The sequence below is a fragment of the Euprymna scolopes genome, chromosome 24 (assembly GCF_053919585.1).
Source record: "Euprymna scolopes isolate OS-2025 chromosome 24, ASM5391958v1, whole genome shotgun sequence".
Lineage (NCBI taxonomy): Eukaryota > Metazoa > Mollusca > Cephalopoda > Sepiida > Sepiolidae > Euprymna > Euprymna scolopes.
Genome location: NC_136505.1, coordinates 55302127 through 55328672, shown reverse-complemented (window position 1 = coordinate 55328672; position 26546 = coordinate 55302127). Strand labels below are relative to the sequence as shown.

Here is a 26546-nt window from a genome sequence, read left to right as displayed (position 1 = left end):
TCAAATTCCAACAATTAAGAGTTGCTATAATTTTGGGGAGCTGGAATCTCTCCACATTAAAAACTGATCTTGTGTCTAACTCTCCCCTTGTAGGGACACAAGTAAATAGGAACAATGCGTTTTAATAAATTTTACTGTGACCGGCATAGATTGCAGGAAGAGTTGTCTCCCTTTGCCTGTGTGGTTTCATGTAGAATCAAATAATAATATACCTAGATGATATTCTATATTTGAAAATTTCTATTTTATCTTTTTAATATGCATCCTTACATCTGTGAAAGTGAATTTTTCTATTTGTTGGGATTTATTTATATTATTTGTAATCTTTGGATTACTGTTCTTATCTTGACTATTATTTTCAGAACGTTTCTGTTTTGAAGAGCCATTATGCATAAAGTACTTGGTAAAATTCTTGTGGAGGTTGAAAGTTTTTCATTGCAGATGACACTCAAGATACAATTACAAATTACTTAGTACTTCTACACAGTCATGGTTGACAGAATGAAAGCATACCCCCATAGATTAAAAAAAGGGTTTTATTCAAAATTCTGTGAAGATTCCTGAGTTTGACAAGGTACACCTGAAGAGGGTCGGTTGTTACATCAACTGAAACATTGTGAAACTACACTTAAGATGAGAACAGTAGTCCGAAGAATACAAATACTCAAAACCTTTGTCTAAAAAATTCAGAAATGTAATGTTGGGATTTAATTTAAAATAGTATTTTCATTGTTAAAAGCCCCAATAAGAATAGCTGTTCTTATTTTTTCATATTTCTGGAGTTTGGAATGATTTCTAGTGAGATTTTTTGAGGTTTGGTGGGGTGGGGTGGATTTGAAAGCCTTTAAACTTTCTGGAGTTTTTAAGAATAAATATTTAGCCCTCCCTCCTTTTTTTTTTTTTTTTTTTTTTTTTTCCCAGTTTTTAGAGTTTTAAAAGTTTTTAAGGTTTCAAAAATGCTTTGGTTATTTTATAAAGTTTTCATGATTAACTGTTTTTAACTTAAAATACATTATTTTGATATCCTATTATGATATATAAATACCTATTTTCTTTATTTTTTTCATGTATCATTTAATAAAATCTTTTTTTCCAAGTCAGTCGGATAATTTTCACAGCCTTCTCCAGCAATTAATTTCCTGAGTCATTCCTCAATTTCAACTTCACAGATCTGGTCAATACTGATTAAACGTGACAAAGTGATATATGTAACAAGGAGAAAGAAGCAACCTTAGTACAAGTAAATGTCACCAATGATGCTGAGAGGGAAAAGATAACAAAATACCAACATATTATGTACGATATGAAAATAAACTGGAATCCTAAGAAGATCTCTATCAATCCAGTAATTAGAAGCAACCCAAGTAATAAAACAGAATTTCTAAAACTACTTTGCAAATATAGCCGGTGGACCAAACGCAAGAGAAATACAAACAATTGTAGTTAGAGATGGTTAAAATATTAAAAAGATCTCTCGGATGGAATATGAGATAGCGGTTGAATATCTGGCATCCCAAGCTAGAACCAGATAAGAAAATTAAAAAGAAAAAAAAAATTATTAAAATTGAAGTTAGCAACAAGTAAAAAAAAATACTTTATAAAAGAAACTTCAATCAAGTTTATCACTCTAAGTATTGTTTTCCTTTAACGCGGCCTAGAAAGAAAATGGCCACTGAATTCTTAGAATGCGTCCAACAAATCTTGTAAAACATGTTTATGACAATGAATTCATGCGGACTGAAGAAATAACAATATTCCAACTATTCATAAAGCTGTCTGGAAATTTTGAAGTGATTTAATAGATTGTCAAGTTAATAGTCAATTCTTGGAGGTATGAGATCTATAATTTAAAATGTGCATTGAACCGTTATTCGCAGTCAGTTGATGGTTGGAGATGGAAATATTCGAAAGAAAGATTTTGTCGTTTACTTGAGCAAAACAAAACTTTTCTTACCAAATATATAATTTATATGTAGAGTCAGGATTTCTTTCAGTTTCAGTTTTTACATAAAACTCAAATTCAGTGGCCATTTTGTTTTTCTAGGCTGTTGTATCCACACATTACCAAAAAAATATTATCACTGCAGACAGTAAGCCTTCATATAGCTGACTGCTATTTCACTGAAACAGATTGCAATATAACAATTAATCATTTTTCTCATGAAATTATTCCACAATTCTTTTACCAAAAAGAAATTAATTTTATAATTACTGATTTTTTTTTTTGTTTTATATACTTAATTTCATTCTATCTGTGTGCATTTCTTTTAACATGGGATGTGCTAGGATGTGAGTATTTACAATCTAGATAACATTTTAATTTTTTCCACACTCTCTGTTAAAACGGTGCACAAATGAAATAAATTTTTAAACTTCTATCTCTTAAAAGTTCAAACCGGTTCCATTAAAGATCATGCAAGTTTAAATGATGGAATCTTTTAAAACAACACTTTTTCAAATTTTTGTGTAATAATCTAAAAGCTCAGCATCTAATTGATGTCAATTCATAAAAAAAAAAAATGAGGGAAAAAATAAAAGTGTGTGTGGGAGGAGGTACTACTCTAATTTGCCAAAAAAAACTTTTTAAGACTGACTGACACATTGTACAAAGAAGTCACTGCTTATCAAGGCCCAAAGGCTATTAAAGAATAAAGAAGAGAGAGGGGAAGGTAGAAAAGAGAGGTAGAAAGAAAGGGAAGGAGAAAGAAAGAAAGTGTCAGATGATCAATGAGACAAGACCATAATGATCAGTAGTTGATGGAAATTGAGTAGAATTTGATTATTTCAGGGAATCGGTTAACAAGAACTTGTTTTAATTGAACTTGAAAATAACCATGCTGTAGTCAGCTAGAAGGAAGCCCTGTGGTATAAAGTTTCACAAGCAGGAAGTTCCAGGAAAGAAATTTGTTCACAGAATGTTTTAGTTTTAGGCACAGACAGAGAGAGATTAGGCAAAATTGTTGACAGTGGTTGTCCTCATGTGAGTGCTTGTTTTTCTCTCTTTCTCTCTCTTACCCACTGTCTCTCCCTCTTACCCATTCTCTTTCTCTCTCTCTCCCACATCCCTCCTCTCTCTATCTCCCGCATCCCTCCTCTCTCTATCTCCCGCATCCCTCCTCTCTCTATCTCCCGCATCCCTCCTCTATCTCTATCTCCCGCATCCCTCCTCTATCTCTATCTACCGCATCCCTCCTCTATCTCTATCTACCGCATCCCTCCTCTATCTCTATCTACCGCATCCCTCCTCTATCTCTATCTACCGCATCCCTCCTCTATCTCTATCTACCGCATCCCTCCTCTATCTCTATCTACTGCATCCCTCCTCTATCTCTATCTACTGCATCCCTCCTCTATCTCTATCTCCCGCATCCCTCCTCTATCTCTATCTCCCGCATCCCTCCTCTATCTCTATCTCCCGGATCTCTCCTCTATCTCCTGCATCTTTCCCCTCTCTCTCTCTATCTCCCGCATTCCTCCCCTCTCTCTCTCTATCTCCCGCATTCCTCCCCTCTCTCTCTATCTCCCGCATTCCTCCCCTCTCTCTCTCTATCTCCCGCATTCCTCCCCTCTCTCTCTCTATCTTCCGCATTCCTCCCCTCTCTCTCTCTATCTCCCGCATTCCTCCCCTCTCTCTCTCTATCTCCCGCATTCCTCCCCTCTCTCTCTCTATCTCCCGCATTCCTCCCCTCTCTCTCTCTATTTCCCGCATTCCTCCCCTCTCTCTCTCTATCTCCCGCATTCCTCCCCTCTCTCTCTATCTCCCGCATTCCTCCCCTCTCTCTCTATCTCCCGCATCTCTTCCCTCTCTCTCTCTATCTCCCGCATCTCTCCCCTCTCTCTCTCTATCTCCCGCATCTCTCCCCTCTCTCTCTCTATCTCCCGCATCTCTCCCCTCTCTCTCTCTATCTCCCGCATCTCTCCCCTCTCTCTCTCTATCTCCCGCATCTCTCCCCTCTCTCTCTCTATCTCCCGCATCTCTCCCCTCTCTCTCTCTATCTCCCGCATCTCTCCCCTCTCTCTCTCTATCTCCCGCATCTCTCCCCTCTCTCTCTCTATCTCCCGCATCTCTCCCCTCTCTCTCTCTATCTCCCGCATCTCTCCCCTCTCTCTCTCTATCTCCCGCATCTCTCCCCTCTCTCTCTCTATCTCCCGCATCTCTCCCCTCTCTCTCTCTATCTCCCGCATCTCTCCCCTCTCTCTCTCTCTATCTCCCGCATCTCTCCTCTCTCTCTCTCTATCTCCCGCATCTCTCCTCTCTCTCTCTCTATCTCCCGCATCTCTCCTCTCTCTCTCTCTATCTCCCGCATCTCTCCCCTCTCTCTCTCTCTATCTCCCGACTCTCTCCCCTCTCTTTCTCTATCTCCCGACTCTCTCCCCTCTCTTTCTCTATCTCCCGCGTCTCTCCCCTCTCTCTCTCTCTATCTCGCGCGTCTCTCCTCTCTCTCTCTCTCTATCTCGCGCGTCTCTCCTCTCTCTCTCTCTCTATCTCGCGCGTCTCTCTCTCTCTCTCTATCTCGCGCGTCTCTCTCTCTCTATCTCGCGCGTCTCTCTCTCTCTCTATCTCGCGCGTCTCTCCTCTCTCTCTCTCTCTCTCTCTCTCTATCTCTATCTCGCGCGTCTCTCCTCTCTCTCTCTATCTCGCGCGTCTCTCCTCTCTCTCTCTCTATCTCGCGCGTCTCTCCTCTCTCTCTCTCTATCTCGCGCGTCTCTCCTCTCTCTCTCTCTCTCTCTATCTCGCGCGTCTCTCCTCTCTCTCTCTCTCTCTCTCTCTATCTCGCGCCTCTCTCCTCTCTCTCTATCTCTATCTCGCGCGTCTCTCCTCTCTCTCTCTCTCTCTCTATATCGCGCGTCTCTCCTCTCTCTCTCTCTCTATATCGCGCGTCTCTCCTCTCTCTCTCTCTCTATCTCGCGCGTCTCTCCTCTCTCTCTCTATCTCGCGCGTCTCTCCTCTCTCTCTCTCTATCTACTGCGTCTCTCCTCTCTCTCTCTCTCTCTCTATCTCGCGCGTCTCTCCTCTCTCTCTCTCTCTCTATCTCGCGCGTCTCTCCTCTCTCTCTCTCTCTCTATCTCGCGCGTCTCTCCTCTCTCTCTCTCGCGCATCTCTCCTCTCTCTCTCTCGCGCGTCTCTCCTCTCTCTCTCTCTCTCTATCTCGCGCGTCTCTCCTCTCTCTCTTTTTCTATCTCGCGCGTCTCTCCTCTCTCTCTCTCTCTCTCTATCTCGCGCGTCTCTCCTCTCTCTCTATCTCGCGCGTCTCTCCTCTCTCTCTCTCTCTCTCTCTATCTCGCGCGTCTCTCCTCTCTCTCTTTCTATCTCGCGCGTCTCTCCTCTCTCTCTCTCTCTCTATCTCGCGCGTCTCTCCTCTCTCTCTATCTCGCGCGTCTCTCCTCTCTCTCTCTATCTCGCGCGTCTCTCCTCTCTCTCTCTATCTCGCGCGTCTCTCCTCTCTCTCTCTATCTCGCGCGTCTCTCCTCTCTCTCTCTATCTCGCGCGTCTCTCCTCTCTCTCTCTATCTCGCGCGTCTCTCCTCTCTCTCTCTATCTCGCGCGTCTCTCCTCTCTCTCTCTATCTCGCGCGTCTCTCCTCTCTCTCTCTATCTCGCGCGTCTCTCCTCTCTCTCTCTCTCTCTCTCTCTCTATCTCGCGCGTCTCTCCTCTCTCTCTCTCTATCTCGCGCGTCTCTCCTCTCTCTCTCTCTATCTCGCGCGTCTCTCCTCTCTCTCTCTATCTCGCGCGTCTCTCTATCTCGCACGTCTCTCCTCTCTCTCTATCTCGCGCGTCTCTCCTCTCTCTCTCTCTCTCTCTCTCTCTCTCTATCTCGCGCGTCTCTCCTCTCTCTCTCTCTCTATCTCGCGCGTCTCTCCTCTCTCTCTCTCTCTCTATCTCGCGCGTCTCTCCTCTCTCTCTATCTCGCGCGTCTCTCCTCTCTCTCTATCTCGCGCGTCTCTCCTCTCTCTCTCTATCTCGCGCGTCTCTCCTCACTCTCTCTCTCTATCTCGCGCGTCTCTCCTCTCTCTCTCTCTCGCGCGTCTCTCCTCTCTCTCTCTATCTCGCGCGTCTCTCCTCTCTCTCTCTATCTCGCGCGTCTCTCCTCTCTCTCTCTCTATCTCGCGCGTCTCTCCTCTCTCTCTCTCTATCTCTATCTCGCGCGTCTCTCCTCTCTCTCTCTCTATCTCGCGCGTCTCTCCTCTCTCTCTCTCTCTATCTCGCGCGTCTCTCCTCTCTCTCTCTCTCTATCTCGCGCGTCTCTCCTCTCTCTCTCTCTATCTCGCGCGTCTCTCCTCTCTCTCTCTATCTCGCGCGTCTCTCCTCTCTCTCTCTATCTCGCGCGTCTCTCCTCTCTCTCCCTATCTCGCGCGATTCTCCTCTCTCTCCCTATCTCGCGCGTCTCTCCTCTCTCTCCCTATCTCGCGCGTCTCTCCTCTCTCTCTCTATCTCGCGCGTCTCTCCTCTCTCTCTCTATCTCGCGCGTCTCTCCTCTCTCTCTCTATCTCGCGCGTCTCTCCTCTCTCTCTCTATCTCGCGCGTCTCTCCTCTCTCTCTCTCTATCTCGCGCGTCTCTCCTCTCTCTCTCTATCTCGCGCGTCTCTCCTCTCTCTCTCTATCTCGCGCGTCTCTCCTCTCTCTCTCTATCTCGCGCGTCTCTCCTCTCTCTCTCTATCTCGCGCGTGTCTCCTCTCTCTCTCTATCTCGCGCGTCTCTCCTCTCTCTCTCTATCTCGCGCGTCTCTCCTCTCTCTCTCTATCTCGCGCGTCTCTCCTCTCTCTCTCTATCTCGCGCGTCTCTCCTCTCTCTCTCTCTATCTCGCGCGTCTCTCCTCTCTCTCTCTATCTCGCGCGTCTCTCCTCTCTCTCTCTATCTCGCGCGTCTCTCCTCTCTATCTCGCGCGTCTCTCCTCTCTCTCTCTATCTCGCGCGTCTCTCCTCTCTCTCTCTATCTCGCGCGTGTCTCCTCTCTCTCTCTATCTCGCGCGTCTCTCCTCTCTCTCTCTATCTTGCGCGTCTCTCCTCTCTCTCTCTATCTCGCGCGTCTCTCCTCTCTCTCTCTATCTCGCGCGTCTCTCCTCTCTCTCTCTATCTCGCGCGTCTCTCCTCTCTATCTCGCGCGTCTCTCCTCTCTCTCTCTCTATCTCGCGCGTCTCTCCTCTCTCTCTCTCTATCTCGCGCGTCTCTCCTCTCTCTCTCTCTATCTCGCGCGTCTCTCCTCTCTCTCTCTCTATCTCGCGCGTCTCTCCTCTCTCTCTCTCTATCTCGCGCGTCTCTCCTCTCTCTCTCTCTCTATCTCGCGCGTCTCTCCTCTCTCTCTCTATCTCGCGCGTCTCTCCTCTCTCTCTCTATCTCGCGCGTCTCTCCTCTCTCTCTCTATCTCGCGCGTCTCTCCTCTCTCTCTCTATCTCGCGCGTCTCTCCTCTCTCTCTCTATCTCGCGCGTCTCTCCTCTCTCTCTCTATCTCGCGCGTCTCTCCTCTCTCTCTCTATCTCGCGCGTCTCTCCTCTCTCTCTCTCTATCTCGCGCGTCTCTCCTCTCTCTCTCTCTATCTCGCGCGTCTCTCCTCTCTCTCTCTCTATCTCGCGCGTCTCTCCTCTCTCTCTCTCTATCTCGCGCGTCTCTCCTCTCTCTCTCTCTATCTCGCGCGTCTCTCCTCTCTCTCTCTCTATCTCGCGCGTCTCTCCTCTCTCTCTCTCTATCTCGCGCGTCTCTCCTCTCTCTCTCTCTATCTCGCGCGTCTCTCCTCTCTCTCTCTCTATCTCGCGCGTCTCTCCTCTCTCTCTCTCTATCTCGCGCGTCTCTCCTCTCTCTCTCTCTATCTCGCGCGTCTCTCCTCTCTCTCTCTCTATCTCGCGCGTCTCTCCTCTCTCTCTCTCTATCTCGCGCGTCTCTCCTCTCTCTCTCTCTATCTCGCGCGTCTCTCCTCTCTCTCTCTCTATCTCGCGCGTCTCTCCTCTCTCTCTCTCTATCTCGCGCGTCTCTCCTCTCTCTCTCTCTATCTCGCGCGTCTCTCCTCTCTCTCTATCTCGCGCGTCTCTCCTCTCTCTCTCTCTATCTCGCGCGTCTCTCCTCTCTCTCTCTCTATCTCGCGCGTCTCTCCTCTCTCTCTCTCTATCTCGCGCGTCTCTCCTCTCTCTCTCTCTATCTCGCGCGTCTCTCCTCTCTCTCTCTCTATCTCGCGCGTCTCTCCTCTCTCTCTCTCTCTATCTCGCGCGTCTCTCCTCTCTCTCTCTCTCTATCTCGCGCGTCTCTCCTCTCTCTCTCTCTCTATCTCGCGCGTCTCTCCTCTCTCTCTCTCTATCTCGCGCGTCTCTCCTCTCTCTCTCTCTATCTCGCGCGTCTCTCCTCTCTCTCTCTCTATCTCGCGCGTCTCTCCTCTCTCTCTCTCTCTATCTCGCGCGTCTCTCCTCTCTCTCTCTCTATCTCGCGCGTCTCTCCTCTCTCTCTCTCTATCTCGCGCGTCTCTCCTCTCTCTCTCTCTATCTCGCGCGTCTCTCCTCTCTCTCTCTCTATCTCGCGCGTCTCTCCTCTCTCTCTCTCTATCTCGCGCGTCTCTCCTCTCTCTCTCTCTATCTCGCGCGTCTCTCCTCTCTCTCTCTCTATCTCGCGCGTCTCTCCTCTCTCTCTCTCTATCTCGCGCGTCTCTCCTCTCTCTCTCTCTATCTCGCGCGTCTCTCCTCTCTCTCTCTCTATCTCGCGCGTCTCTCCTCTCTCTCTCTCTATCTCGCGCGTCTCTCCTCTCTCTCTCTCTATCTCGCGCGTCTCTCCTCTCTCTCTCTCTATCTCGCGCGTCTCTCCTCTCTCTCTATCTCGCGCGTCTCTCCTCTCTCTCTCTCTATCTCGCGCGTCTCTCCTCTCTCTCTCTCTCTATCTCGCGCGTCTCTCCTCTCTCTCTCTCTATCTCGCGCGTCTCTCCTCTCTCTCTCTCTCTATCTCGCGCGTCTCTCCTCTCTCTCTCTCTATCTCGCGCGTCTCTCCTCTCTCTCTCTCTATCTCGCGCGTCTCTCCTCTCTCTCTCTCTATCTCGCGCGTCTCTCCTCTCTCTCTCTCTATCTCGCGCGTCTCTCCTCTCTCTCTCTCTATCTCGCGCGTCTCTCCTCTCTCTATCTCGCGCGTCTCTCCTCTCTCTCTCTCTATCTCGCGCGTCTCTCCTCTCTCTCTCTCTATCTCGCGCGTCTCTCCTCTCTCTCTCTCTATCTCGCGCGTCTCTCCTCTCTCTCTCTCTATCTCGCGCGTCTCTCCTCTCTCTCTCTCTCTATCTCGCGCGTCTCTCCTCTCTCTCTCTCTCTATCTCGCGCGTCTCTCCTCTCTCTCTCTCTCTATCTCGCGCGTCTCTCCTCTCTCTCTCTCTCTCTATCTCGCGCGTCTCTCCTCTCTCTCTCTCTCTATCTCGCGCGTCTCTCCTCTCTCTCTCTCTCTATCTCGCGCGTCTCTCCTCTCTCTCTCTCTATCTCTCTATCTCGCGCGTCTCTCCTCTCTCTCTCTCTATCTCGCGCGTCTCTCCTCTCTCTCTCTCTATCTCGCGCGTCTCTCCTCTCTCTCTCTCTATCTCGCGCGTCTCTCTCTCTCTATCTCGCGCGTCTCTCCTCTCTCTCTCTCTATCTCGCGCGTCTCTCCTCTCTCTCTCTCTATCTCGCGCGTCTCTCCTCTCTCTCTCTCTATCTCGCGCGTCTCTCCTCTCTCTCTCTCTATCTCGCGCGTCTCTCCTCTCTCTCTCTCTATCTCGCGCGTCTCTCCTCTCTTTCTCTCTATCTATCTCGCGCGTCTCTCCTCTCTCTCTCTCTCTCTATCTCGCGCGTCTCTCCTCTCTCTCTCTCTCTCTATCTCGCGCGTCTCTCCTCTCTCTCTCTCTATCTCGCGCGTCTCTCCTCTCTCTCTCTCTATCTCGCGCGTCTCTCCTCTCTCTCTCTCTATCTCGCGCGTCTCTCCTCTCTCTCTCTCTATCTCGCGCGTCTCTCCTCTCTCTCTCTCTATCTCGCGCGTCTCTCCTCTCTCTCTCTCTATCTCGCGCGTCTCTCCTCTCTCTCTCTCTATCTCGCGCGTCTCTCCTCTCTCTCTCTCTATCTCGCGCGTCTCTCCTCTCTCTCTCTCTATCTATCTCGCGCGTCTCTCCTCTCTCTCTCTCTCTATCTCGCGCGTCTCTCCTCTCTCTCTCTATCTCGCGCGTCTCTCCTCTCTCTCTCTCTATCTCGCGCGTCTCTCCTCTCCTCTCTCTCTCTCTATCTCGCGCGTCTCTCCTCTCCTCTCTCTATCTCGCGCGTCTCTCCTCTCCCTCTCTCTCTCTATCTCGCGCGTCTCTCCTCTCCCTCTCTCTCTCTATCTCGCGCGTCTCTCCTCTCCCTCTCTCTCTCTCTATCTCGCGCGTCTCTCCTCTCTCTCTCTCTCTCTATCTATCTATCTCGCGCGTCTCTCCTCTCTCTCTCTCTCTATCTATCTATCTCGCGCGTCTCTCCTCTCTCTCTCTCTATCTATCTATCTCGCGCGTCTCTCCTCTCTCTCTCTCTCTATCTCGCGCGTCTCTCCTCTCTCTCTCTCTATCTCGCGCGTCTCTCCTCTCTCTCTCTCTATCTCGCGCGTCTCTCCTCTCTCTCTCTCTATCTCGCGCGTCTCTCCTCTCTCTCTCTCTATCTCGCGCGTCTCTCCTCTCTCTCTCTCTCTATCTCGCGCATCTCTCCTCTCTCTCTCTCTCTCTATCTCGCGCGTCTCTCCTCTCCTCTCTCTCTCTCTATCTCGCGCGTCTCTCCTCTCCTCTCTCTCTCTATCTCGCGCGTCTCTCCTCTCCTCTCTCTCTCTATCTCGCGCGTCTCTCCTCTCCTCTCTCTCTATCTCGCGCGTCTCTCCTCTCCCTCTCTCTCTATCTCGCGCGTCTCTCCTCTCCCTCTCTCTCTCTATCTCGCGCGTCTCTCCTCTCCCTCTCTCTCTCTCTATCTCGCGCGTCTCTCCTCTCTCTCTCTCTATCATGCGCGTCTCTCCTCTCCCTCTCTATCTCGCGCGTCTCTCCTCTCCCACTCTATCTCGCGCGTCTCTCCTCTCCCACTCTATCTCGCGCGTCTCTCCTCTCCCTCTCTATCTCGCGCGTCTCTCCTCTCCCTCTCTATCTCGCGCGTCTCTCCTCTCCCTCTCTATCTCGCGCGTCTCTCCTCTCCCTCTCTATCTCGCGCGTCTCTCCTCTCCCTCTCTATCTCGCGCGTCTCTCCTCTCCCACTCTATCTCGCGCGTCTCTCCTCTCCCTCTCTATCTCGCGCGTCTCTCCTCTCCCTCTCGCGCGTCTCTCCTCTCCCTCTCTATCTCGCGCGTCTCTCCTCTCCCTCTCTATCTCGCGCGTCTCTCCTCTCTCTCTCTCTCTATCTCGCGCGTCTCTCCTCTCTCTCTCTCTCTATCTCGCGCGTCTCTCCTCTCTCTCTCTCTATCTCGCGCGTCTCTCCTCTCTCTCTCTCTATCTCGCGCGTCTCTCCTCTCTCTCTCTCTATCTCGCGCGTCTCTCCTCTCTCTCTCTCTCTATCTCGCGCGTCTCTCCTCTCTCTCTCTCTCTATCTCGCGCGTCTCTCCTCTCTCTATCTCGCGCGTCTCTCCTCTCTCTCTCTCTATCTCGCGCGTCTCTCCTCTCTCTCTCTCTATCTCGCGCGTCTCTCCTCTCTCTCTCTCTATCTCGCGCGTCTCTCCTCTCTCTCTCTCTATCTCGCGCGTCTCTCCTCTCTCTCTCTCTATCTCGCGCGTCTCTCCTCTCTCTCTCTCTATCTCGCGCGTCTCTCCTCTCTCTCTCTCTATCTCGCGCGTCTCTCCTCTCTCTCTCTCTATCCCGCGCGTCTCTCCTCTCTCTCTCTCTCTCTATCTCGCGCGTCTCTCCTCTCTCTCTCTCTCGCGCGTCTCTCCTCTCTCTCTCTCTATCTCGCGCGTCTCTCCTCTCTCTCTCTCTATCTCGCGCGTCTCTCCTCTCTCTCTCTCTCTATCTCGCGCGTCTCTCCTCTCTCTCTCTCTATCTCGCGCGTCTCTCCTCTCTCTCTCTCTATCTCGCGCGTCTCTCCTCTCTCTCTCTCTATCTCGCGCGTCTCTCCTCTCTCTCTCTCTATCTCGCGCGTCTCTCCTCTCTCTCTCTATCTCGCGCGTCTCTCCTCTCTCTCTCTATCTCGCGCGTCTCTCCTCTCTCTCTCTATCTCGCGCGTCTCTCCTCTCTCTCTCTATCTCGCGCGTCTCTCCTCTCTCTCTCTCTATCTCGCGCGTCTCTCCTCTCTCTATCTCGCGCGTCTCTCCTCTCTCTCTCTCTATCTCGCGCGTCTCTCCTATCTCTCTCTCTATCTCGCGCGTCTCTCCTCTCTCTCTCTCTATCTCGCGCGTCTCTCCTCTCTCTCTCTCTATCTCGCGCGTCTCTCCTCTCTCTCTCTCTACTTCGCGCGTCTCTCCTCTCTCTCTATCTCGCGCGTCTCTCCTCTCTCTCTCTATCTCGCGCGTCTCTCCTCTCTCTCTCTATCTCGCGCGTCTCTCCTCTCTCTCTCTCTATCTCGCGCGTCTCTCCTCTCTCTCTCTATCTCGCGCGTCTCTCCTCTCTCTCTCTATCTCGCGCGTCTCTCCTCTCTCTCTCTATCTCGCGCGTCTCTCCTCTCTCTCTCTATCTCGCGCGTCTCTCCTCTCTCTCTCTATCTCGCGCGTCTCTCCTCTCTCTCTCTATCTCGCGCGTCTCTCCTCTCTCTCTCTATCTCGCGCGTCTCTCCTCTCTCTCTCTATCTCGCGCGTCTCTCCTCTCTCTCTCTATCTCGCGCGTCTCTCCTCTCTCTCTCTCTCGCGCGTCTCTCCTCTCTCTCTCTCTCTCGCGCGTCTCTCCTCTCTCTCTCTCTCTCTCTCGCGCGTCTCTCCTCTCTCTCTCTCTCTCGCGCGTCTCTCCTCTCTCTCTCTCTCTATCTCGCGCGTCTCTCCTCTCTCTCTCTCTATCTATCTCGCGCGTCTCTCCTCTCTCTCTCTCTATCTATCTCGCGCGTCTCTCCTCTCTCTCTCTCTATCTCGCGCGTCTCTCCTCTCTCTCTCTCTCTCTATCTCGCGCGTCTCTCCTCTCTCTCTCTCTCTATCTCGCGCGTCTCTCCTCTCTCTCTCTCTCTCTATCTCGCGCGTCTCTCCTCTCTCTCTCTATCTCGCGCGTCTCTCCTCTCTCTCTCTATCTCGCGCGTCTCTCCTCTCTCTCTCTATCTCGCGCGTCTCTCCTCTCTCTCTCTATCTCGCGCGTCTCTCCTCTCTCTCTCTATCTCGCGCGTCTCTCCTCTCTCTCTCTCTCTCGCGCGTCTCTCCTCTCTCTCTCTCTCTCGCGCGTCTCTCCTCTCTCTCTCTCTCTCGCGCGTCTCTCCTCTCTCTCTCTCTCTCTCGCGCGTCTCTCCTCTCTCTCTCTCTCTCGCGCGTCTCTCCTCTCTCTCTCTCTATCTCGCGCGTCTCTCCTCTCTCTCTCTCTATCTATCTCGCGCGTCTCTCCTCTCTCTCTCTCTATCTATCTCGCGCGTCTCTCCTCTCTCTCTCTCTATCTCGCGCGTCTCTCCTCTCTCTCTCTCTATCTCGCGCGTCTCTCCTCTCTCTCTCTCTCTATCTCGCGCGTCTCTCCTCTCTCTCTCTCTCTATCTCGCGCGTCTCTCCTCTCTCTCTCTATCTATCTCGCGCGTCTCTCCTCTCTCTCTCTCTATCTCGCGCGTCTCTCCTCTCCTCTCTCTCTATCTCGCGCGTCTCTCCTCTCCTCTCTCTCTATCTCGCGCGTCTCTCCTCTCCCTCTCTCTCTCTATCTCGCGCGTCTCTCCTCTCCCTCTCTCTCTCTCTCTCGCGCGTCTCTCCTCTCTCTCTCTATCTTGCGCGTCTCTCCTCTCCCTCTCTATCTCGCGCGTCTCTCCTCTCCCACTCTATCTCGCGCGTCTCTCCTCTCCCTCTCTATCTCGCGCGTCTCTCCTCTCCCACTCTATCTCGCGCGTCTCTCCTCTCCCACTCTATCTCGCGCGTCTCTCCTCTCCCTCTCTATCTCGCGCGTCTCTCCTCTCCCTCTCTATCTCGCGCGTCTCTCCTCTCCCTCTCTATCTCGCGCGTCTCTCCTCTCCCACTCTATCTCGCGCGTCTCTCCTCTCCCTCTCTATCTCGCGCGTCTCTCCTCTCCCTCTCTATCTCGCGCGTCTCTCCTCTCCCTCTCTATCTCGCGCGTCTCTCCTCTCCCTCTCTATCTCGCGCGTCTCTCCTCTCCCTCTCTATCTCGCGCGTCCCTCCTCTCCCTCTCTATCTCGCGCGTCTCTCCTCTCCCTCTCTATCTCGCGCGTCTCTCCTCTCCCTCTCTATCTCGCGCGTCTCTCCTCTCCCTCTCTATCTCGCGCGTCTCTCCTCTCCCTCTCTCTCTCTCTCTCTCTCCATCTCGCGCGTCTCTCCTCTCTCTCTCTCTCTCTCGCGCGTCTCTCCTCTCCCTCTCTCTCTATCTATCTATCTCGCGCGTCTCTCCTCTCCCTCTCTCTCTATCTATCTCGCGCGTCTCTCCTCTCCCTCTCTCTCTCGCGCGTCTCTCCTCTCCCTCTCTCTCTCTATCTCGCGCGTCTCTCCTCTCCCTCTCTATCTTGCGCGTCTCTCCTCTCTCTCTCTATCTCGCGCGTCTCTCCTCTCTCTCTCTATCTCGCGCGTCTCTCCTCTCTCTATCTCGCGCGTCTCTCCTCTCTCTCTCTCTCTCTCTATCTCGCGCGTCTCTCCTCTCTCTCTCTCTCTCTATCTCGCGCGTCTCTCCTCTCTCTCTCTATCTCGCGCGTCCCTCCTATCTCTCTCTCTCTTCCACGTCCCTACCTCTCTCTCTCGCGTCCCTACACCCCTCTCCTCTTCTTCTCTTCTGCCCTCTTCCGAATTCTCTTTTTCCCATCTCTTTTTGCCCCTCTCTCCATCTCTTTTTGCCCCTCTCTCCATCTCTTTTTTTCTCCCTCTCTCTCTAGCTTTCCTCTTTGCCCCCCAAAGCTAATAAGTATGACACGAACATATGACCACAAAACTATTTTCATCTAGGAAAATTCCCCCTCTCCGAACCGAAAAAAATAAAACCTGCATGTAAAAGTAATAAGTCAGTGCGAAATGTGAAACTCTTATAAAGTAAGGAGAGAAACAGACAAAACTAGTCAGACTTTACCAGCTGCACCTACAGAAAGGAACTTATGGACGTATTCCCTACAAAATGTTTGGGACCTGGAGGTTGAGGTGACAAGGCAAATTGACTTAGTGACTCACATACCAACTTCAAATTATCACGCACATTTATACATTCACTAACAAGAACAAAACTAAACACACACACATACAGTGCCATGCTGTAAAATACTCAAATACACACACATTCACACAATGAACATTTTGACTTCTAACTACTGTTCACTTAACTTCTTTATTTAAACACGTGTTGTACTATGAACATTTTCATGACTGAAAAATTACTTTTATATTCTTTTTCTTGTATAAAAATGTTTTGTTATAAAATTTTGTATTTCTCCAATATTTCTTTTACCAAACTCTGTTTATGTTTTAGGTAGCACTTGTTACCTGGTGACTTTTCTATTATTTCATTATTTTATTTCATTATGCATGCATGTTCCATGGAAATATTCTCCATTTTCCATGAAAATAATCTCCATTTTCTTCCCTCACTAAAACAATAACTTTTATACCCGAATATATATTAAACTATTTAGAGGTGTGTGTGTTCGGGCAGGGTGTTAATCAAAACATAAGAATAAGCGAAGTAAATATTTTAAAACTTAAAAAAAATCGAAAAAAAACACACGCACAAAAAAAAAAAACTGACGTAAGGCAAACAAACGATGTTAAATGTAAAAATGGAACAAACAAAAAAAGAAAACGCGAAGAAGAAAACAGAAAAACGAACGTTAAAACTTCTTTAAAAAATCTGAAAAATAAACCTCGCCCCCTCCCGAAAAAACACGTGAAAAATGGCTTAAATAACCCCGGGGGGTACCCGGTGTTTCCCGGGTGTTTGGAGGTGTGTGTGGGCGGGGGGGGGGGGAGGGTGTTAATGAAAACCTAAGAATAAGCGAAGTAAAAAACCCCAGAAAAACAACGCTAAAACATCTGAAAAATAACCCCCCCCCAAAAAAAAACATGTGAAAAATGGCTTAAATAACCCTGCTTCAATATTAAAATTAAAAAAAAAAGAGATCTCACACCACGATTCGAACCCAAAACCTTTACATAATGAGGCCACGCTCTAAGCAACTGACCTAAAACGACGTCGACGAAATTGTGTCAGTTTTTCAAATATTTAAACTAAATCAGGTTACGACGTCGTATTATGCATGCGTAGAAGCGAACTCGTCATGAGAGGACGGTTTTTGTTGACGTCCCGTCTGTAGAAAACTGATGATTTTAGGGTAAAAAAATTAATGTTTTTAGCCAATTTTTCGATATTTGTTGGGCGATGGTTGGGACTTTAAAAATGATACTGCTCTGGCGAAAATCCATGACCCGTGTGGAAAGTTTTTGCGAGACATACAAACAAACATTCATACACACATTTTCGCTTTTATATTTATAGACTAGCGGGGGGGGGAGGTACCTGGTGTTGCCCGGGTGTTTTTGGGTGTGTGTGGTCGGTGGGGGTGGGGGGTGTTAATGAAAACCTAAGAATAAGCGAAGTAAAAAAAAACAGAAAAACGAACGTTAAAAAATCTGGAAAACATGTGAAAAATGGCTTAAGTAACCCTGCTTCAATATTAAAATTTAAAAAATCGAAAAAAAAAAAGACATCTCACAATATGATTCGAACCCAAAACAGTTAGGTAATGAGGCCATGCTCTAAGCAACTGAGCTAAGACGACGTCGACGAAATTGCGTCAGTTCTTCAAATATTTAAAGTAAATCAGGTTACGACGTCGTATGATGCATGCGTAGAAGCAGAATCGTTATGAGAGGATGTTTTTTTTTTTTTGCTGACCCCCCTTCCCCTGTAGAAAACTGAATATGTTAGAGTGAAAAAATTAACGTTTTTGGACAATTTTTCGATATTTGTCGGGCGAAGGTTGGAACATTAAAATGATACTGATCTGGCGAAAATCCGTAATCCGTGTGGAAAGCTTTTGCAAGACATACAAACACACATACATACATACATACATACAAACATATATTTTCGCTTTTATATTTATAGAAGACTAGCGGGGGGGGGGTACCCGGCGTTGCCCGAGTGTTTGGGGGTTTGTGTGGTCGGCAGGGGTGGGGGGTGTTAATGAAAACCTAAGAATAAGCGAAGTAAAAAAAGAAAACAGAAAAACGAACGTTAAAACTTATTTGAAAAATAAAGCGGGCGGTGGGGGGGGGGTAATCAAAACATCGAAAAAACCCACAAAAAAACTAACGTAAGGCAAACAAACGTTAAATGTAAAAATGGAAAAAACAAAAAACAAGAAGGAAAACAGAAAAACGAACGTTAAAACTGCTTTAAAAAATCTGAAAAATAAAAAGCAAAAAAAAAAAAACACGTGAAAAATGGCTTAAATAAGCCTGTTTCGATATTAAAATTTAAAAAATCGGTGGGTACCCGGGTGTTTTTGGGTGTGTGTGGTCGGTCTGAGGTGGGGGGGGTGTTAATAAAAACCTTCGAAAAAAAAAGACATCTAACACCACGATTCGAACCCAAAACGTTTAGATAATGAATGACCTATCGCTCTCACCAACTAATCTAACATGACGTACATGAAATTGTGTCAGTTCTTCAAATATTTAAACTAAATCAGGTTATGACGTCGTCTGACGCATGCGTAGAACCGATCTCGTCATGAGAGGACGATTTTTGCTGCCCCCCCCCCGCCGTAGAAAAGTGTCGATTTCAGGGTGAAAAAATTAACGTTTTGGGCCAATTTTTCGATATTTTTCGGCCAAAGAATGGGGCTTTCATATGAGACCAAATTTGTGAATTTTTGTTCTGTCTGTCGAAAGTTTTTAGCAGACACACAAACATACATACATACATTTTCGCTTTTATATATATAGACTAGCAGGGCTACCCGGCGTTGCTCGGGACCGTATAAACAATGAAAAAACAAAAGCAGATATTGAACATATGTTTTATTCTTAGGGGAGAGGAATCTTTCATCTCAAGTTTTAGCGTTACAAACAAACATTTGTCTTTTATATATATAGATAATGACAGGTTTTTTGGGGGCCCCCTCGAACATAACTGATCAGTTGACCAACTTCTAGTGGTCCGTTTGACGTGAAATTTCGATATTTGTCATCCGGGTGATGGGGCTTCGATATGATACCAAATTTGTCAAGTTTGGTTCCGTCTTTCAAAAGTTTTAGCGTTACAAACAAACATACATACATACACAGACGTTTGGCTTTTATATATATAGACTAGCAGGGCTACCCGGCGTTGCTCGGGACCGTATAAACAATGAAAAAACAAAAGCAGATATTGAACATATGTTTTATTCTTAGGGGAGAGGAATCTTTCATCTCTATGTATTATTTGTTTTATCTACCCTAGGACTGATATTGTTCATGTTTTATCCCTAGCATAGGTAATTTACAGCATGTATATGAAATTGTTTTACCTTAGGGAGAAGAGAACAGGTAATATACAACATAATGTGTCTATATTACATCCCTGGCAACGCCTAGAAACCAGCTAGAACATGTATTTCAGTCAATCTTTATTATATCCTGGGCTATGCCGGGAAACCAGCTAATCTCTTTTTAGTGACTTGACCACCAAAATACCTCCTTAAGTGTGTCCTTTCTTTTGAACTTATTAGATATAGGTATCTAGAAATGTGTGTGAAATTTTGTTGAATGCATTGTTCACTATGATTTTCTTATTGTTCTACACAATATCAACTGTAGCGAAATAACACAGTAAACTTAGTGTAGTGTTAGAATAAAGAGCAAAGGAAAAAATTAGAATCATATTTTGTAATTGCAAATCTAAATTTGCTAGCATGTACCAGTATTTGCCAGGTTGTGGAAATTTGGAACTTATAACATATGTAGTGGCCTTTTCCTAGATACCTATTGCTAAAAATTATACTTTCATTTTGTTAGAAAAATCTCTCTTCAGATGCCCTGCATCATTCAAAATAAAAACAAATATTTTTATAATTGTTTCAGTATATTGCTACACAATGTGAAAGTTTTTAACGTTTGTAAAAAAAATCATGAATGTGCTTATATTGCAAAAAAGAAAATATCAGTGCACAGTATTGAAAGTGTTTGAGATTCAAAAGTCTGTAACATTTCTACTAACTTCATAAGATGTCATGTGAGAAACTGAATTGAATATCAAGACATTATCTGAAGCGTTTTTATTTTGGTGTAACATATGTGTTTACAGTGAACCTTAACTTTTAATAAACAGATTGGTATGCAATGACATAGGCTAAGAATCTTTAAAATATATATAAATTGGAAAAATGTGTGAACAAATGAAAAAAAAAATGATCCGCTCCACTTGATGACATCAAGCACAGTAATATTTTAGTGAAGAAAATATGAAATTGATGTTCAGTGATTAGTTTGGATGAATGAGAAAATGTAATTGTTTGATGCATAAAAATAACTCAGTTGCTGTATTTGATATTAAGCAGCAAAATATAGTGATTTGAATATTTGGGAAAACATCAAACCAGATTATGTAAAAAGAAAAAAAAAAGATGAAATTAGAAAATATATATTTTATGTTTATGAGTTCTGCCAATCAAAATTTTGTGGCAGAAATTGGGTGATTACCATGCAATTTTATTTTGGTAAAATTCTTAAATTATTAGAATGTTTATTATAATTTCTAATTAGTGACTTGTTATAATCAAAATCCGCCCTAAAGAGTGTCCTTTCTTTTATTAGGTATCAGAGTAGGTATCAAGATTTCTACTTCTATACAAATGTGATATTTCAGATCTGTACATAAAAAATTTGTTGAATATATAGGTTGAGAATTGTTCTGTGTCGCTCTCTCTCACACACACACGCATTCTCACTTTTATAGATATAATAGATAGATTACTCTAGATATATTTCCATATGTCTGAATACCCTATATACAAATTTTCAAATCTGTAGATAAAAAAATTTGTTGAGTATATAGGTTGAAAATTGTTCTCTCTCTCTCTCTCACACACACATTCTCAATTTTAGAGATATAATAGATAGATTATGCTAGATATATTTCCATATGTCTGAATACCCTATATACAAATTTTCTAATCTGTAGATCAAATATTTGTTGAATATATAGGTTGAAAATTGTTCTTACTCTCTCTCTCTCTCTCTCTCTCTCTCTGGCTACCTCACACACACATTCTAACTTTTATAGATATAATAGATAGATTATGCTAGATATATTTCCATATGTGTGAATACCCTATATACAAATTTTCTAATTTGTAGATAAAAAATTTGTAGAGTGCATAGGTTGAGAATTGTTCTCTCTATCTCTCACACACACATTCTAACTTTTAAAGATATAATAGATTATGCTAGATATATTTCGATATTTCTGAATACCCTATATATAAAAATTTGTTGAATGTATAGGTTGAGAACTGTTCTCTCTCTCTCTCTCTCTCTCTCTCGCTCACACACACACACATTCTCACTTTTATAGATATAATAGAAAGATTATCCTGGATATATTTCTATTTGTATGAATACTCTATATACAAATTTTAAAATCTGTAGATAAAGAATTTGTTGAGTATATGGGTTGAGAATTGTTCTCTCTCTCTCTCTCTCTCTCTCTCTCTCACACACACACACATTCTCACTTTTATAGATATAATAGATTATGCTAGATATATTTCCATATGTCTGAATACCCTATATACAAATTTTCAAATCTGTAGATAAAAAATTTGTTGAGTATATAGGTTGAGAATTGTTCTCTCTCTCTCTATCACACACATTCTCACTTTTATAGATATAATAGACAGATTATGCCAGATATATTGAAATATGTCTGAATGCCCAATATACAAATTTTGAAATCTGTAGATAAAAAATTTGTTGTATACATAGGTTGACAATTGTCCTCTCTCTCACACACACACACATTCTCACTTTTATACATATAATAGATAGATTATGCTAGATATATTTCTATATGTCTGAACACCCTATATACAAATGTTCAAATCTGTGGATAAAAAATTTGTTGAATGTATAGGTTGAGAATTTTTATCTCTCTCTTTTTCTCTCTCTCTCTCTCGCTATCTCACACACACGCATTCTCACTTTTATAGATAAAATAGATAGATTATGCTAGATATATTTCTATATGTCTGAATATCCTATATACAAAGTTTCAAATCTGTAGATAAAAAATTTGTTGAATATATAGGTTTAGAATTGTTCTCTCTCTCTCTCTCACACACACATTCTAACTTTTGTAGTTATAATAGATAGATTATGCTAGATATATTTCCATATGTCTGAATACCCTATATACAAATTTTCTAAACTGTAGGTAAAAAATTTGTTGAGTATGTAGGTTAAGAATTGTTCTCTCTCTCTCTCACACACACACACACACAAGTTCTCACTTTTATAGATATAATAGATAGATTATGCTAGATATATTTCTATATGTCTGCCTACCCTATATACAAATTTCCAAATCTGTGCCCAAAAATGTGTGGAATATATAGGTTGAGAATTGTTCTCTCTCTCTCTCTCTCTCACACATATTCTCACTTTTATAGGTTATATAGGTTGAGAATTTTTTGCTCTTTCCATCACTCACATTCACACTTTTATAGATATAATACATAGATTATGCCAGATATATTTACATATGTCTGAATACCCAATATACACATTTTCAAATCTGTAGATAAAAAATTAGTTGAATATATAGGTTGAGAATTGTTCTCTCTCTCTCTCTTTCTCTCTCTCTCACACACACATTCTCACTTTTATAGATATAATAGATAGATTATGCTAGATATATTTCCATACGTCTGAATACCCTATATCCAAATTTTCTAATATGTAGATAAAAAATTTGTTGAATATATAGGGTGAGAATTTTCCTTCCTCTCTTTCTCTCTCTCTCTTTCTCACACACACACAAGCTGAAAATTGTTCTCTCTCTCTCTCTGACTCTCTCTCTCTCTCACACACACACACATGGTCATTTTATAGATATAATAGATAGGTTATGCTAGATATATTTCTATATGTCTGAATACCCTATATACAAATTTTTAAATCTGTAGATAAAAAATTTGTTGAGTATATAGGTTGAGAATTGTTCTTTCTCTCTCTCTCACACACACATTCTCACTTTTATAGATATAATAGATTATGCTAGATATATTTCCAAATGTCTGAATACCCTATATACAAATTTTCAAATCTGTAAAGATAGAATTTGTTGAATATATAGGTTGAGAATTGTTCTCTCTCTCTCTCTTTCACACACATTCTCACTTTTATAGATATAATAGATAGATTATGCTAGATATATTTCCTTATGTCTGAATACCCTATATACAAATTATCAAATCTGTAGATACAAAATTTGTTGAGTATATAGGTTGAGAATTGTTCTCTCTCTCTCTCTCTCTCTCTCACTCACTCACTCACTCACTCACACACACACACACACATTCTACCTTTTATAGATATAATAGATTATGCTAGATATATTTCCATATGTCTGAATACCCTGTATACAAATTTTCAGATCTGTACATAAAAATTAGTTGAATATATAGGTTGAGAATTGTTCTCTCTCTCTCTCTTCTCTCTCTCTCTCTCACACACATTCTCACTTTTCTAGATATAATAGATAGATTATGCTAGATATATTTCCATATGTCTGAATACCCTATATACAAATTTTCTAATCGGTAGATAAAAAATTTGTTGAATATATAGGGTGAGAATTGTACTTACTCTCTCTCTCTCTCTCTCTCTCTCTCTCTCTCTCTCACTCTCACGCACACATTCTCACTTTTATGGATATAATAGATAGATTATGCTGGATATATTTCCATATGTCTGAATACCCTATATACAAATGGTCAAATCTGTAGATAACAAATTTATTGAATAGATAGGTTGAGAATTGTTCTCTCTCTCTCTCTCGCAACCTTACACACACAACCACACGCAAACATTCTGACTTTTATAGATATAATAGATCGATTATGCTAGATATATTTCCATATGTCTGAATACCCAATATACAAATTTTCAAATCTGTAGGTAAAAAATTTGTTGAATATATAGGTTGAGAATTGTTCTCTCTCTCTCACACACTCACATTCTCACTTTTATAGATATAATGTATAGATTATGCTAGATATATTTCTATATGTCTGAATACCCTATATACAAAGTTTAAAATCCGTAGATAAAAATACGTTGAGTATATAGGTTGAGAATTGTTCTCTCTCTCTCTCTTACGCACACACACACACACACACACACATTTTCACTTTTATAGATATAATAGATAGATTATGCTAGATATATTTCCATATGTCTGAATACCCTATATACAAATTTTCAAATCTGTAGATAAAAAATGTATTGAATATATAGGTTGAGAATTGTTGTCTCTCTCTCTCTCTCTCTCTCTCTCTCTCTCTGGCTACCTCACACACACACACATTTTCACTTTTATAGATATAATAGATAGATTATGCTAGATATATTTCCATATGTCTGAATACCCTATATACAAACTTTCAAATCTGTAGATAAAAAATTTGTTGAGTATATAGGTTGAGAATTGTTCTCTCTCTCTCACACGAAACTGTGCGCTCGGCTTCTTCCCCCCCTTCCCACCCCAAATGCTTGGGAAACTGTGCACTGTTTTTGTTGGTTTTCAAGCTGCCTCTTCCCCCCCCCACACACACACACAGTTTAACAGTAGTAGGAGGTCAAGAGAAAGAGGGTGAGAGAGAGAGAAGAGTAAGTTGGTGAGAGAGAGAGAAAAGAGAAAGAGGGTGTTGATTTTATATTTTTATTATCGTCTAATATTTTGAAAGCTGAATTTCTAATAAAATGTGCATCTATAGGAGATAATGCCTGGGAATGTGTTCCCCCCCCCCACAGTTTAACAGTGGTGTGACGTCAAGAGAAAGAGGGTGAGAGAGAGGGAAGAGTAAGTGGGTGAGAGAGAGAAAAAAAAGGAAGACGGTGTTGGTTTTGTGAAAAAAGTTGTTATTTACAATTGTTCGCATTCTTGGCCTTTTGGTCAAGATCAAAGTGTAGTATCTGTTCTTCAGATGCTGCACTTCTATTTCTTGTTCTCTTTCGGTGGAGGAGAAATCCTCCACGACTGAGACAATTTTTATTTTTGTACCTTTTCTCCACGTTAAAAAACGACCCTGGTGTCTAACTCTGTCCCGTGGGGAGGCATAGTAAATAGGTACAATTGTTCGCCATTAGTGGATGTTGACGTCACGTCACGTGACATGACTAAGCGTTTTTTTTTTTTAGTATGAATAACATTTTTTGTTATAATTATAAAGTCTACACTTAATTTTATAGAAAATGATGTATATATAATAGAAAAAAAAAATTACTGGTTTTGTTGGATTCAAGTGGATCCCCCCCCCCCTCCAGTTTAAGAGATAGCAGGTCACGTGGTAATATACAAAATGGCTAGCGTAAATATAAAGATCGGTTTTTTTATCGACGAATATTTTGAAAGCTGAATTTTTTTTTATTCCTGTACATTTTTTCCTGATATTTTTCGTTAAAACTCTTGTATAAATACTATTTTTAACCAGTTAAATACGTTGGAGACATTGTCATGGAGTTTAATAATCTCTAGAACAAAGCAAAAGAGAAATTACAAAAGTATCGGTAAAACAAAGTGTTTGTTTACATTTGTTCGCCATTACTGGATGTTGACGTCACGTCACGTGACATGACTAAGCGTTTTTGGATTATGTAATATTAACATTAAAATGACAGGTTTTTTGGGGGGCCCCCCTAGGAGAGAAATGATCAGTTCACCCCCTTTTAATGGTCCGTTTGGTGTGGAATTTCGATATTTGTCATGCGGGTGATCAAGGTTCAATATGATACATAATTTGTCAACTTTGGTTGTGTCTGTCAAAAGTTTGAGCTGACGTCACGTCACGTGACACGTATTGAATAACGTTAAAATGACAGGTTTTTTTGGGGGCCCCCCTAGGAGAAAAACGATCAGTTGACCCCTTTCTACTGGTCCGTTTGACGTGAAATTTCGATATTTGTCATCCGGGTGATCAAGGTGCAATATGATACCAAATTTGTCAACTCTGGTTCCGTCTTTCAAAAGTTTTAGCGTTACAAACAAACATACATACATACATACATACACACCGATTTTTGCCTTTTATATATATAGACTAGCAGGGCTACCCGGCGTTGCTCGGGACCGTATAAACAATGAAAAAACAAAAGCAGATATTGAATATATGTTTTATTCTTAGGGGAGAGGAATCTTTCATCTCTATGTATTATTTGTTTTATCTACCCTAGGACTGGTATTGTTCATGTTTTATCCCTAGCGTAGGTAATTTACAGCATGTATATGAAATTGTTTTACCTTAGGGAGAAGAGAACAGGTAATATACAACATAATGTGTCTATATTACATCCCTGGCAACGCCTAGAAACCAGCTAGAACATGTATTTCAGTCAATCTTTATTACATCCTGGGCTATGCCGGGAAACCAGCTAATCTCTATTTAGTGACTTGACCACCAAAATACCTCCCTAAGTGTGTCCTTTCTTTTGAACTTATTAGATATAGGTATCTAGAAATGTGTATGAAATTTTGTTGAATGCATTGTTCACTATGATTTTCTTATTGTTCTACACAATATCAACTGTAGCGAAATAAAACAGTAAACTTAGTGTAGTGTTAGAATAAAGAGCAAAGGAAAAAATTAGAATCATATTCTGTAATTGCAAATCTAAATTTGCTAGCGTGTACCAGTATTTGCCAGGTTGTGGAAATTTGGAATTTATAACATATGTAGTTGCCTTTTCTTAGATACCTATTGCTAAAAATTATACTTTCATTTTGTTAGAAACATCTCTCTCCGGATGCCCTGCATCATCCAAAATAAAAACAAATATTTTTATAATTGTTTCAGTACATTGCTACACAATGTGAAATTTGTTGACGTTTGTAAAAAAAAAATCATGAATGTGCTTATATTCCAAAAAAGAAAATATCAGTGCTCAGTATTGAAAATGTTTGAGATTCAAAAGTCTGTAACATTTCTACTAACTTCATAAGATGTCATGTGAGAAACTGAATTGAATATCAAGACATTATCTGAAGCGTTTTTATTTTGGTGTAACATATGTGTTTACAGTGAACCTTAACTTTTAATAAACAGCTTGGTATGCAATGACATAGGCTAAGAATCTTAGACAAAATATATATAAATTGGAAAAATGTGTGAACAAATGAAAAAAAAAATGATCTGCTCCACTTGATGACATCAAGCACAGTAATATTTTAGCGAAGAAACTATGAAATTGATGTTCAGTGATTAGTTTGGATGAATGAGAAAATGTAATTGTTTGATGCATAAAAAATAACTCATTTGCTGT

General features: G+C 43.5%; 2 protein-coding genes and 1 pseudogene across 2 annotated transcripts in view; 2 read left to right on the top strand and 1 right to left on the bottom strand.

Annotated features, from left to right (window-relative positions):
* LOC145246709 (tetratricopeptide repeat protein 21B-like) overlaps window positions 1-26546 on the top strand; it is a 1013541-nt gene that overhangs the window by 35703 nt on the left and 951292 nt on the right. The window lies entirely within an intron of this gene.
* Window positions 1-26546, bottom strand: part of LOC145246710 (uncharacterized) — a 54052-nt gene that overhangs the window by 19933 nt on the left and 7573 nt on the right. The gene's annotated exons all lie outside the window — the stretch shown is intronic.
* LOC145246994 (U2 spliceosomal RNA) lies at window positions 24163-24296 on the top strand (annotated as a pseudogene).